This window comes from Antechinus flavipes, chromosome 1, assembly GCF_016432865.1.
Source record: "Antechinus flavipes isolate AdamAnt ecotype Samford, QLD, Australia chromosome 1, AdamAnt_v2, whole genome shotgun sequence".
Lineage (NCBI taxonomy): Eukaryota > Metazoa > Chordata > Mammalia > Dasyuromorphia > Dasyuridae > Antechinus > Antechinus flavipes.
In genome coordinates, this window is record NC_067398.1 from 34,310,461 (window position 1) to 34,325,149 (window position 14,689).

The window sequence follows — 14,689 nt, forward strand, 5'->3', positions numbered from 1 at the left end:
AAAACAGCTTTTTTTTCTCTCTTTCTTTGTCCTGGTTACACTGAAATCTGGTTAGGCTCCTGTAATGTGTCTGCCAGATCAAGTTCACAAGTGCGGGGCTAGTCTGGCTTGTTTTAGGCAAGCTGAAGGAAGTGGCCTAGCTTCCCCAATGACCCATGTGCTAGGCATCCCATGTGACCCATTTGGCAGCTTCTCCCACCCCCCACCCTTAATACTACATGCCAGAAAAAAAAAGGGACTGCTTCTCAGGTTTCAGATGTTCACTTAACATGAAATGCATTCTCCACAGGCTGCTTAGAGAGAATATTTGTAAACTGTGTCACTAATGAAACTGTATCTCATAATAAAAAAACAAATGAATGAACAAAGAGATAAATAAGTGAATAAACAAAACAATCTGCAAATATTTACACATACATACACATATACACACATATATGAACACATTCTTGTGTTAAGAAGTGGAATAGTGTAGTGGAGACAGTATCTTTGGGCCAGGAAAACCTGTCTCTAATATACAACAAGGTTGCTTAACTTTCTAAACAGAAGGTTCGTTACTGTTCAGTCATTTTCGTCATGTCTGCCTATTCATCACCCCACTTGGGGTTTTCTTGGTGGAGATAAGGTTTGCCATTTCCTCCTCCAGCTCATTTTACAGATGAGGAAACTGAGGAAAATGGTAAACTGACTTGCTCAGGGTCATACAGCTAGTAAGTGCCTGAGTCCACCTTTGATCTCAGATACCCAACCAAATAGAAAGTACTAGTCTTCACTGCTTTGGGAAATTTTTCATTCTAGTATTCCCTTTATCAATGAATTTACAGGTCTAGTCCCTATTGCTACAGTTTATATTTTGTTACTTCTGTATGTGCTTGTCTCACCTAGTCCCCAATCCAACTCCCACCACTAACCCCCCCCCCCAGAATGTTACTGTTGCAAGGAGAAAGACTCTTTTCTATTCTGTCTTACTATCCTTAGCATCTAGAGAAGTACAAGCATGTGAAAATGCTTAATAAATTACTGATATGACTTCTATGCGTTTATAGATTTCCCCATAATCTCCCAGGCTCCTCCCTCATGCTTTTGATTATGATATTTGGAAGTACTCTGTATTTGGAGTTAATCCTGGTTCTTCTAATACTACTTTTGTGACCTTGAAGAAGGACCTTATCTTCCTGGGTTCCTTGCTGATAAAATTAAGAGAACTAGACCAGATCACCTCTAGCTCTAAATCAATGATCCTCTGTGATCTATGGCACACAATATATTGGAAACAATAAGCTAAAAAAATTTTTTTAATGGAGGAATTTTACTTTTAAGCCACTTTTAAGTGCTCTTTGTAAGGTAATATATTAGTATGCTTCAGACTTCTGTGGGTGAGGTCACAGAGAAAGCCAGATTTCTCACTTGAATTAATAAATAATCTTGTTCAAATTCAATATGAAGCTCCGCACTAGACTAGTTAGTAAAAAGTCAGTCCCTTGAGAGTAAGGATCATTTCAGTTCTTTGTCTTTGAATCCCCAGCACTTAGCCTAATCCCAGGCCTGGGCACACAGCAGGCCTTTAATAAGTGCTTAATGCATTGAGGAGACAACTACTGCAAGTTGTAAATTTTTTAAAACAATCTTTCATAACTGTATTCACTAACCAAGGTATCTATTTGAGAGAATGTAACCTAAAAAGAGCTTCAAAGCTTTATAGCTAGTATTCCTGTTAAAGGACTTCGAGCTCTTGTTCTCTCATTCAGCTGAAGAGAGTTTTGGAGAAGCTGAGTGATCAGTCCAAAGTCATGAACCTAATATGTGACAAATCAGGGATGTGAACCCAGACACTCTGAACTGTAAATCTGGGTTTATCCCATAGAACTATACTATATTGAACAATTTTTTAAACCAGAGACTGAGAAAAAAAGTTTGCTTTCATTATCTACATGTTACTTTCATGCTAGTTGTTTATATCTTAAATAAAACATGTTAATTAACTTGCTCATTTTGTCTCAGTGCCCAAACCCCCAAACCCCGATAAAACTTATTTTCTTTTGTTATTGGAGAAGTTCAAACCTGAACTATTGCTGCACATTTACATAAAGCTACTCTAGGGAAGGCATGTGAATATAATTTATGTTTGCCTTATACAAGGTCATTAGCTCTCATACAAAACACTAATAAAGAAACTAAAGCACTTCATATAACATTTATCAAGGGGGATTTTTATAGCCTATGAAATAGTATTTGGAAAAAATGTTTTACAGCATTGCTTATGGATTGTTTTTTATTAAAACAGAAAAGGTCTACTGATTTTAGATATAATTCTTCTCTTAAGAAGTTTAATTTATAAATTAATTTTCATTCAAGTATGACTTGTTCCTTTTGCCTATTTTAAGCATGTTCACAGCCTAATGTTTAAATAACCCCCCATGGATCAACCAGCATCAGAAGACAACTAAAAAAATAAAATACAAAGAACAAACAAATGAAATTACAACAATTTCTGTAGATAAGAGGAGGATCATTTTAATAAAACCCAATAAATAAAAATCTAGCCTTAGATGCTTATACTTTCAGAGTAGAAATTGAACTACCTACTTGAAAAATACACTAATCTAACGTTGCAATTGAGATTTTAGTGCTTCAAAGCCAGAAAAACTGCAGATTAGGGATGAGCATAAGATGCGCTATATTTGTCAAATAAGAGGTGATTCAGATAAATAGCTGGGAAGAAGAAGTAATGATGGAGGTATAAAGGCTTTTCATGCCATGGTTTAAGTATCTTGTGATCCTGTGCTTCCCATGTTCCTGAAATTGGTTATGACATTAGTTAATATACTCATTATGAAAATGACTCACATTCACAAGGCGTTGCATTCATCTTTAGAAACCAGAAAGTGCCATCATCTAAGTTAGCCTTCTGTTCACCAAAATGGTCCTGTGATGCAAGATTGTATCATCATTACATTCTTTTGTCATTGAAGTCTTAGGGGAGGGAGAATTGAAGCAGGGAACAGTGAAGACTTGATAGCTGTCTTCAAGTTATCTGCAGGGCTATTCCTTGTAAAAGTCATATGATTAATTTTGTTTGACCCCTGAGGAAAGAGCTAGAAACATTTTATGAAAAGTAGAGAAATGCAGATTTAGATTTGGTAAATCAAGGAAAACTTTCCAACAATTATAGCTGTCCAAAAATAGAATGTTATACTTATGAGATAATTCTTCCTCATTACAAGTAGTCAAGCAGACTCTGGATGCTGTAGAGAAGAGTTTTAGGGATATGTACTATACTGGATAGCTTACAAAGTCCTGATCAATTAAGATTTTGTTATTTATCAATGATGAACACAGCTTTTCCTTCCCTAAACTGTTAGTCCCTTCACCTTCTTGAAATTAATTTAGATAGACTTTGAATTTATTTACTGTATGTGGTAATTGCCCCCCTCTTTTGGAATAGAATATAAGTTCTATAAGGATAGTAATCATTTCATTTTTTGTCTTTTTATCACCAAGAATAGTCTCTGAGGCCTAAAGCCAATGGTCCTTTTACTTATCCACTACAATAAGATCCCTAAATACTTCTATTAACTTTTAAGTATGTGGATTTGAAAGTTTCAAAAGCCAGTTCCATGATAATAATGTTCTATGGCATTTAAGTCATTTTGGCCTTCCCCTCAACCAATCAGAATTAGTAGACTGCTATTAAAGTAGTAGAGTGCTAGTACAGATCAGAGACACTAGCAATAATTCACTTCTAATTCTTATCTAGAACTAGGGACTGATGGAATCTTTACTGGGAAGTCCATGTTATCAAAAAGAATATAACCTCCCTGAAGGGAGGGACTGTTTTGTCTTGTATTTCCAGTAGAGGTGCAGTATATAGTAGATTATTAAGCAAAGCATGTTCAATGAACAAATGAACCAGGAAAACCAATTAAGAAAGCCCATTTTTAGGATTCACAAATGTAGGCATGTCAGCAATAGAAGAACTAAATCATATGATTACTCCATTATCCCAATATGGCTAATATATACTCAGACCTTAATTTTCCAGGCTTAGAAAGAATGGAATAAGTCAGTCCTAGAGAGTCTATGGTTTTGAGCTTGTTTATTTTGCTTTTCTAAGAGAAGTATATGATTCATTTAAACCCAGAAATTCAGAAACATTTATCTCATTCTTCTTTTCAGACAAATGTGTGTGTTTAGAAAGCACTAAAATATATGCTTTTGACATGAAAATAACCAAAGAAATGTCGAAATAACAACTTAAGAAGGGAGAAGAAGGGCTTAATCTCACAGTGCTTTCTTTATTTTATCTATTATCTATAAAGTGACACAAGCCAAGTCATTTACAAACTCATATTTTTCTTAGAATATGGTCATTTTCAAGACCCAAACTTTCTTAAAGTAAATATCTCATGTTACTTAGAAATATAAAATGGTAGAGCTGGAAAGATCCCAATGGCCATCTAGTCCAAAACCTACCCTGAAATATGACTCCCATCTATTAAATTCTGAATAAGTCATCATCCAGAGTCTGCTTGAGGGAGTATACTCATGACCACTCTTGGACAGATTAAAATATTAGGTTTTTCCTAAGGAAAAATCTTAGATTAAGTTGGAATGTCTCCATATAATTTTTAGGGGGCCATAATCCCAATTTTCCACTCTAAGTATAAGGAAATTTCATATAGAACCTTTCCCTCTATTAGAAGGTAAACGCCTTGCATTTCAGAGAACAACAGGTAAGGCACTAAATCTGAGTTTCCTTTTTTTTTTTTTTGGGGGGGGGAGGTAAGGAGACAGTGATAGTACCTGACTCGCAGGAGTGCTGTAAGAATGAAATAAGATTTCATCACACACATATTTATATATAAAGAATTTTATATAATACACACACATATATATACAATTATTTTTATCTTAAAGTATTATATGTGTTAGCTAATATTTTTACTATCATTGATAAAATGGGAATGTCTTTAATACCAACTAATTGTACAGTAGAATGCTGGCTATCAGCACTCTACTGTACTATCAGGAAGTAGGATGGATGAATGGATGGATGGTTGGATAGTCATTTATGGATTATTTACTATGTGTCAGGCATTGTGTTGAGTGCTGATGATGCACCTAAAAGCAAACCAGAAAATCCCTATCCTCAGATAATACTGGGAAAAGAGAAAACATAAAGGAGATCTAGAAAGATGAGGGAGAAGGAAAGGGACTCAGCAAGGGGAAAGTAGCTGACTCCACAAACAATTGCTGAGATGAGCCTTATACTATTAGTGTCCATTATCTTTTCCTTGCTGTGGCAGAATTCCAGGGAATCAGATAAGATTATTGTTCCCCATTGCTGTATGCGATGCCTGAAAACACGAGCTTACAGCAGTGAATAAGGTCCTGATTTGATAAGGCCTGTCTTAATGACCAAACCATCCTTATCATTTGATTTCTATCCTTAATCAAAATGGCCAGGCAAAATCTGGCAAGCTAGCAGAAGTATGAGATGTGCACATTTAAAGACATCTCCACTCCAAATATTCACATGGACCTTTTGTGCCCAACCTGTGGCAGAGCTTCCTGAGCTCATATTGGTCTGATCAGCGATAGCTGGTCACACTATTCTTTGCCCCCAACATAATGATGTCATTTTGGTTCTCTTCTAACACGAAGGACAACAATCAACCAGCTTGCCAATCTAATCTATCTTTGCTTACTCCTGGATTTTTTCTGCTTAATTCAATTTACCATGCATGTATTAAATACCATGTATTGTATAAATATTGTGTAAATTACACAATATTAAGGACACAAAGTCCAATATTAAATAATTAATAAACAAGTAATTTATAACCTCAAAGAACTTATATTTTACCGAAGGGACAAAATTGATAAAAACACAAATAAATTTATGTATAAAGCAAATCAAAAGTCATTCAAGAGAAGGTATTAATAACTGGGGGTCTCATGTACACGAAAGCACCTGAGTTGAATCTAGAAAGGAAACTAGGAATTCTAAAAGGGAGAGCATTCTAGGCAGGGGGTACAGCCTGGGCAAAGAAACTATGACAGGAAATAGATTGTCATACAGAGGAAACTTCAAGTCAGTAAAGTTTGGCTCAAGAAATGTATTGATGAATTCAAAGATTTTGCTAAGTTCTACACAGGGAATAAATTTGCTGGGTGGTAGCAAATAGTTTTTACTTATTTCCTCCTAACATGATATTTTCCCCATTATTTTGGGTGAGAAGAATATCAACTGAGAAAAGTGCTTTACCTTCTGTGTGATGCATATTTAAAAACTTGGAAAAACAGAACACCTTATAGTGTTGTCATTTCTACTTTTAATATTTTCCAGGTAAGTATTTAATAAAAAATACAAGAGAATCAACAAATTTGCCTCATTTCCCACAAATCCTCCCGTTCTTAACCTTAACCTTAAAAAAAAATCAAAACATGAATTATTCATCTATACTCATTTTCGAGGTCTGCAATAATTCTTCAAAGGAAAAGTTTGCAGAATACTCAAACTGGTAAAACCAATATGTTTGAAGAAATTATTTCAGAGCCACTATACTTTTACAGTAAGGATATGGAACAAGTGGTAAAGGAAATCAAGTTTTCCAAAGAAAATACCATGTCAAACACCAATTTTCACCACGAATTGATATAATGAGCACTGCTGAATGTTCACTCTGACATCTAGCATTTTAGATGGACTATTTTAATTGTAGAGATTCTTCTACTTATGTTAATTTCTACAGTGGCAGCTAGAAAGTTTTAGTATCTCAAAGCATCAGTGTCCAAAGTATGACCCACTACCTTGTCCCAGCAGCTCCCCATTAGAATGTGAGTGCTTTGAGATCAGGAATTCTCCTTTTTTTTATCTCTACTTCTCAGAACAGTTCTTTGCATATACTAAGCACTAAATTGGGTGGCTAGGTGATCCAGTGGATAGACAGCTGGATCTGGAGTGAGGAAGTTTTATTTTTCTGAGTTCAAACCCAGCCTCAGAAATGTATTAAGTGTGTGGCTTTCAAGTCACTTAACTCTGTTTGCCTCAGTTTCCTCATCTGTAAAATGGGCTGGAGAAAAAAATGGCAAAGAACTCCAATATCTTTATCAATAAATGATTGCTCCTTTCTCTGACTTGTTGTAAAATTTTGCATCTCTTATTATATGTGACTTTAGTTTATTTTTGTGTAAATGTCTTAACCTCCTTGAAGATAACTCCTAATTCTTCATTTCTAAATCTCCAACTACTTATTATCACCCTCTCAAAGGAATCTTCCTTAAAGTCTCCCAGTTGAGTATCTCTCCTACCTCATACTTCCTCCAGAGTATTCTTCTTTCTCTCCTTTGCTTGTGAGTTTTTATGTGTATACAAAGTTTTCTTACTAGTTAAAGATCCTAGAATGTTTAACTATCCATATATTTAGCTCAGCTCAGCATTTTCTCTCTCTCTCTCTCTCTCTCTTTCTCTCTCTCTCCCCCTCCCTCTCTTCTTTCCTTTCTCCCTCCCTCTCTCTCTCTCTCTGTCTCTGTATATCTTTCTGTCTGTCTCTGTCTCTGTTTCTCTGACTGTCTGTCTCTCTAAATAATGAATAGGGAGGAACAAAAGACCTCCCCAGAGAGGAATGCTGGGAGGCTTCTAGGCTACTGAAATAGAGTTTAAACACCATACAGGATGAAGGCACTAATATTTGTGGCAAAGTCCTAGTGATCCCCATCTTGCCACTGAATCCCACTCATTCCCTACCACATTGTTGAAAATAATATGCTGCAATCTAATTGATGATTAGGTAAATACCATAAATTAAAAACATAAAAGCAATAATAGGTATCAGAAGTATGTCTCATAAGAAAAAGAACAGAGTAAAAAAAAAACCCTTCTATCTTTTGTAATTAGCGCTTTTAAGACGAAATCATCATCCTATCACAAGCAACTAAGATTTTCATTTTTAATTCAATTTTCAAAAAAGCGTTGACTCAATTTGTCAACTCAGGGAATATAAACAATGCTCTACATTCATAAACTTTTACAATCTATTTCCTGATTTTCATCTAGTTTGAGAAATATATTTTTATGCTAGCTAAAAAACTCTTTAAATTCTTCAGTGTTTTCATTTTTCCATTTGTTTTCATGTGTTTTTCTAATTGTTTTACAATATACAAAAAACTTAAGTCTTTTGAGAAGTATCTGTTTTAGAGTATCCATGTTTGCTCGATAATTTATATATATTTTTGCTCTGGTAGCCTTGTGATATAGGATGATAAAAAAACATCACAGCCAGGCTTGAAGTTAAGAGAATTTATTTGCTGCATCTTCCTGAGTTCAAATCCAGCCTTAGACAATGTGACCCTGGGCTAGTCACTTAATTGTGTTTGCCTCAGTTCCTCAATTGTAAAATGAACTGGAGAAGGAAATGACAATTCTAGTATCCTCACCAAGAAAACCCCAAATGGGAGTCAGATATAACCGAACAACTACTGACAACAAAAGTTCAACTTAGGATGTCAAGCACTCAAACGAAATATGAAAAATTTAGTCATTTGTTCAGATACTCCCAAACATCAAGATAGATGGTGCTAGATTACACACCCTCCCCGCCAACAATCCAAATAATCTCCCTGATCTCATTTTTCTCTTATTTCAAAGAGAGAAAATGTCACCTACTAAAATTTCAGAGTTTAGGCAACTTTCAAATTCTAGGAGGTGACATTTTCTCTCTTTGTGCTCTACTGCCATCTTCTGGAATGTGTAAGCAAGAATTAATTCTCTTCTCAGAAAATAAACTATGGTATTAATAAAGTAATTTTAAGGAATGAAAAGGAGTAGGCAGTATGTGCAAGTTTTCTCTGTTCAAAATAACTTTAAAGAGATCAATACATCAAAATCCATCCTCTTTTGCTTCAATGGCTACAGGGTTGTATATAAATGCTGATTCTAGTGGGTTTTTTTTTTTTTATCAGAGTTTCTAAAATAAGTTTTCTTTCAATGCTTCATTATTAGGATGTTCTGTGCTGTAAACTTTGACATTTCATTGCCACTGAACTTTTATTACTGACAACTTGGGTAATTCATTTCATAAAACTGGAGAACTAGTTTTATTTGGTCGGCTGACTGAACCCAAGCCTTCATGTAATCAGAAGATCTTAGACCCATCCACAGATTTAGAAAGACATCTGGTTCATTTTCTCACTTTTCAGAAAAGGACTAAGACCCAGAGAGATAGAAATGTTCACTGATTCACTTGAAAGAGCCTACCGATGTTCTCAATCAGACTTGAGTTTTCATTAGCAACAGCCGTGTTAAACAGAATAGTTCTTGGGTTCCACACTGAATTTGTTATTTTTAAACACCAAGAAAGTATGAATTCATGCATACCAATTAGCCCTGTTGTCCATTCACCCCAGTTCTCTGAAAATTGAAAAACACCGTGCACCTCGACTTCACAGTTTCTAAACAGAAAGGACATCATCTAATGTTACTTGCCGTGCATTTTGCAAGCCTTAAACAAGAGAACACAGACACATTTCCAAAAACATAACAGCTTCATTGCATCAGAAAGCAATTTTCTGAGTGACACCATGGATTTCTCAAATAATTTGGTTCCAGTTAGGAGCTTCTTTGGGAAAGAAAGACAGCATAGACTAAGTAAAAAAAAAAATTAAAGCTATAACCCACATACAATTGAAGCTTTTATTCCAAATTGATATACAGATCAAATTCTGCTCTCTGACAAGTGACAGAATTCAACCCTGGGTATTTTTGTTTAGTACATAAAGGCCGTGCATTTGAAGCATAATTCTCTCTATCCACGAAACTGTGATCCTTGGGGGATGTTTCCTTTCTTGTAAAAAGTAATATTTCCTTAAAAGATGACGAGGGAGATGTTTCAAATTTCAGAATGCATGTCCTAGACCATTATGCTTCTGCTTTATTTGAGGTATGGAAAGAAGTTTTTACAGAGACAGCTACAGGTCTTCCTTATGGATGCTTCAGTCCCCAGCACAGATTCCCATTTTTGCCTTTCTCCACTCTCATTCTCACCATTAATTAAAACTGTTAATGTAGTTAAACACATAGGAATATAGGATTAGTAAGCAAGTGTTAGGTAACAAATGAACTCACATAAAATTTACATGTGATTTAATTAGCTGATAATGGGTCATTAGTTGCAAGGCTAGAGAAATGAAACACATTGTTCTGGAAACATAAAGGCACTATTCAAGAAGAAGAGATGTTTGTTCTAAGCACTTCTCTGCTCAGCAAACCACCTGTGCAAATAAGAGAGAAAATTCAGATGGACAGGCAGGATTTTTATTGCTTAAGGAGGGTTTTCATCTCCATGACAACTTACAGAGTTCAAAATAAAAAGGTTATTTTTTCCTTATGGTAAGAATTCCATATCTCCTACAAAGTCTTGAATTCTGGCCTAAAATGCATCTTAAATCTTATCATTTGGTTGATCCTTGTCAAATATGGCAGTACTTGCCCAATGATTACTGGTCAATGTTTACAAAGTTTTTATACACAAATAATGCTGAATGCATTTCTTTTTTCTTTTTCTTTGTTTATTAGAGCTTTTTATTTTTCAAAACATATGCATGGTTAATTTTCAACATTCACTCTTCCAAAATCTTGTGTTGCAAATTTTTTGTCTCCTTTCCCTCTGCCCCCTCCCAAGTAATCCAATATATGTTAAATATGTGCAATTCTTCCATACATATTTCCACAAATATCATGCTGCATGAGAAAAATCAGGTCAAAAAGGGGAAAAAATGAGAAAGAAAACAAAATGCAAGCAAACAACAAAAAGAGCAAAATGAATGCAATTCTTAATCTTTTCCTTTCCCACAACTGAAGTCATGTTCTTCGAGTCAATAACTATCCACAAGTGCTCATGGAAAAAATCTAGGGTTCTCCCCCTTTTCAAATGAAAATGGCTTTTCATTGGAAAGTTTACATCTAGATAAAGATTCATTTGCCCACGTTTTATAAACATGAACTGTGCCAATGTAAATTACATTCATGAATATATTTCAATATTGAATGACAACATTTAAAGCTGTGGTAAATTATATTTTAAAAAACACTATTTTTATGTATATAGGAATTTTCCATGAGAATTTCTCAAAATAAATATGGAAAGTAGCAACTGAATTAACTCCTTAAAATTCACATTATTCCATGTCCAAACTTACCACTTACCACTTCAACCCCAAGATTTATCTTTTTTCAGCTTATGGAGAAATGAAGAAATAAAAAAAAAAAAAAAAGATGCTCTCCATTTCAAGGAATAAATATGCTTACCCTGGAAGAGAACTGAGGAGTTGTTTTTATTAGGTAAAGAACATGAAGAACTTGCTAGAAACTGCCTGTCACTGGTCAGTCAACTGACCATACAAAGACGAGAGCAGTTGGTGAAATTGGACCTGGTCACATTCCTGACATGGAAAGGAGAGCGGGCATTCTGGTTCCGGCTTCAGGATATTCTTACAAGCTTTTGATTCATTGCCAAATTCTCACTTCTATTTTGCAGTTAGCTTTACTTAAGAGAGAGATTTATAAATATCTTCAGTATGAGATTAAGATATCACCTCCCCATCCCCCAAATGTGACTTTTTGGAGACCTTTGTCACAATGAGAGGCTCACATGGGCTTGAATCTGTTTGATTTGGGGGCTCATTTTAATTTTTTGATGAGGTGATGTTTCCTGGCTTATGAATTGTAAAATAACCTCATTTGACCAAAGAAATTTGGATCTGCTCTTCCCATGTTATTTAGGTTTTCTTGAGAATGCTAGTGTTGGGTCTGGCTCTTTTCTCTTAAGACTATTTTCTTCCATGAGCCATTGGCTTAAAACTTTTGGTAAGAAGCTTTTAGAGCAACCATTAATCCAGCAACATGGAAATTACTTTTCAGAGCTGGCAAATCACTTTGTGTATGGCTCACATTTTAGAATGGGGACCTTTTTAGACCAGACAGCATATTAGATAAAAGATACAGATTAAATGGGCAAGTATCTGAGAAAGGTATACAGCATGATGAAGGACCTCAAGTTAATGCTTTATGTTGTCGTAATTATTATCATTTCTTTGTAGCAGCCACTTAATAATTGCCTTTTCTCTTTCCCTTTTTATCCAGAATAGTTAGAAATAGTAATTGAAAAGGGTTCTTAAAGAGGACAGAATTGAACCTCACAAGAAATAACAGTGGCAATGGAATAATTTAAAGTACAAACAAACAGGAGAACTCTGTAAATACAGTCTAGTGCTACTGGGAGGCTGAGCAAAAGACCCTCCCCAGCTTATTAGGCAGAGGGCATTACACTATCCCATCATGATACAATAGTTTTATCATGATGGGATACAATATAGTTGATGTCTGTGCCAATGACTCAAAATCATGAGGAAATGATTAAATTATGTTAAGGCAAATCTGAGGATAAAAAAGTTTTTATCCAAAATAAAACTTTGAAGGTTAAGCTTTAATTATCTGGAAAACTCAGTTTTTTGGCATTCTTTATTTTCTGATAGCATTACTGTCATTTCATTTACAAAAAGAGAGATCATAGAACTGAGAGTGGGGTACCTTAGCCATGCTGTATTTAGTTGCTTTTGCCTAATTAAAAAAACAAACAAAATGAAATCTAACGACCTGCTAATTGTATTTACATATGCCCAAGACAACAATGAGAACAGAAGGAATACTACAGAATCCCAAATGTGTTTATCCTGCTATATATCCTAAACCAGTTGTCCCCCTTGTTTTTCATTAGGGACAAGGTGGCTGAGCAAATAAGAATTTTGAACTTGGAAATCAAGAAGATCTCAATACATATTCTCTCTCAGGCACATGTGATTTAGTGTATGTCACAATCCAGTGGTTCTTAAACTTTTGTTTTCAGCATCTTTATCCTATTAAAAATTATTGAGGACCTCTCCAAAGCATTTTTGTTTATCTGGATTATATTTATAGACATTTACCATATTGGAAATAAAAACTATTTTTAAATTTGTAGACCCTCTAAAAGGGTTTCAGAGATCCCCAGGATTCTCTAGACCATACTTTGAGAACCACTGTCACAACCTGTTTGCTTCAATTCGTAGATGTAAAAAGGAAGACATTTAGTCTCTTCAAGCTCTAAAAAGAATAATAAAAAACTTATTGTGGTCAAGTGCTGAAGAGGTTATTTTCATAGGGAGGCAACCCCGAAGAAACCTAATCTACAAAAAATTCTCTTAATCAGGATATAATAATTATAATAGCAGATGAGAATGAGATAATGATAATAATAACTGATGTTGCTACAGGACTTGAGAATTTTCAAAATCTTCTACATTTATGATTGTACACATTCTTGCCAAGATTACAAATGACAATCCATCATTGCCTTTTCTTCCTGTATGACTCACCCACATCCTCTCATAAATCTTGCACTGAGGGGATGAACACGGGTCCTCCCAACATGCTGCAGGCTTAACTCATGATATTTTAACATTCTCTGGGTATCAGGGCAGAACAGAGACTGTTCATCTGTCATCCTTTGCTCTTATTCTGTGAACTGTTTATTACCTTTTTAGTCATACATATTTTTGATTCTATATTTTATGCTACTGCCCATATAGGAATCATCACTAGTAATACATCACAACCTAATGAGAGACGTCTCCAAAGAATCTCTATTATGTACTCTATAGTAAGTAATAAAGACTTTCAAGAGTAATTTCACTTCAAAACAGACACCCTCTGCCATCCTCATTTCCTAAAAAAAAATGAGAGCAACAAAAAGAGGGAAGGACCGATAATTTTATGACAATTGAGGCTCAATTGAAGGACCTGAGATGTTTAGTTTGGAAAAAGAAGGTTTTATGGAGGAAGATGTCAGCTATTTTTAGTATTTTTAAGACAACTTTGTAGAAGAGCTTAAGATACATTTATCTGGACTGAGATCGTGAGTATAGGAATTATGGGTCCAAATTATAAAGAGGAAAATTTTTGGCTTGATGTGAGAGAGGTAAAATGATAACCTCAGAATTGGAGCTGAATGAAAATTCAATTCTACAGATTGAATTGGTATGCCCTTACTAAGGGTCTCTCTGAGAAAATTCCAGAGGGATGAAAATCCATGATTGCCATTTTTTCTGGGTACATGGCTATTTTTGCCCCTTTTATCTTTGAAACTTTCAAAGATTCTATGAGTAACCCTTTGTGACTATGAGAGTTAGCTTTTCATCACAAGACACCTAAGTGAAATCAGTTTTAGTGAAACATCATCAGCTAAATGGAGCAATGGAAAGAGCACTGGAACTGGAGTTGGGAAAACTTGAGATCCAATATGTTTGGATATATATAACTTTGTGCAAGTCACAGAATCTCTGCCTGCCTCAATTTCCTCAACCACAAAATGTGGATGATTTTAATGTCTATCTCTCAGAGTTGTAAGGTTAAATAAAAATGAATATTTATAAACATAAAGTACTCCATAAAAGCTATGATGAGGATGAGCTACATGCTCCTGGTCAAATCATTTGACCTCTCTAGGGTCATTAAATTATGCAAATTAAAGTAAATTATGGCTTTCTGGGCCATAATTTACTTCTCTATAAAATGAGGGGATTTAATTAGCTGATCTTAGGGCCTGGCGCATAGTAAACACTTAATAAATGTTTACTGAATTGAACTGATTTC

At 34.9% G+C, this 14,689-nt stretch overlaps 1 protein-coding gene across 2 annotated transcripts in view; it reads right to left on the reverse strand.

Moving 5' to 3' along the window:
- The window catches only part of PDZRN3 (PDZ domain containing ring finger 3), a 275,996-nt gene that overhangs the window by 121,035 nt on the left and 140,272 nt on the right, over window positions 1-14,689 (reverse strand). The gene's annotated exons all lie outside the window — the stretch shown is intronic.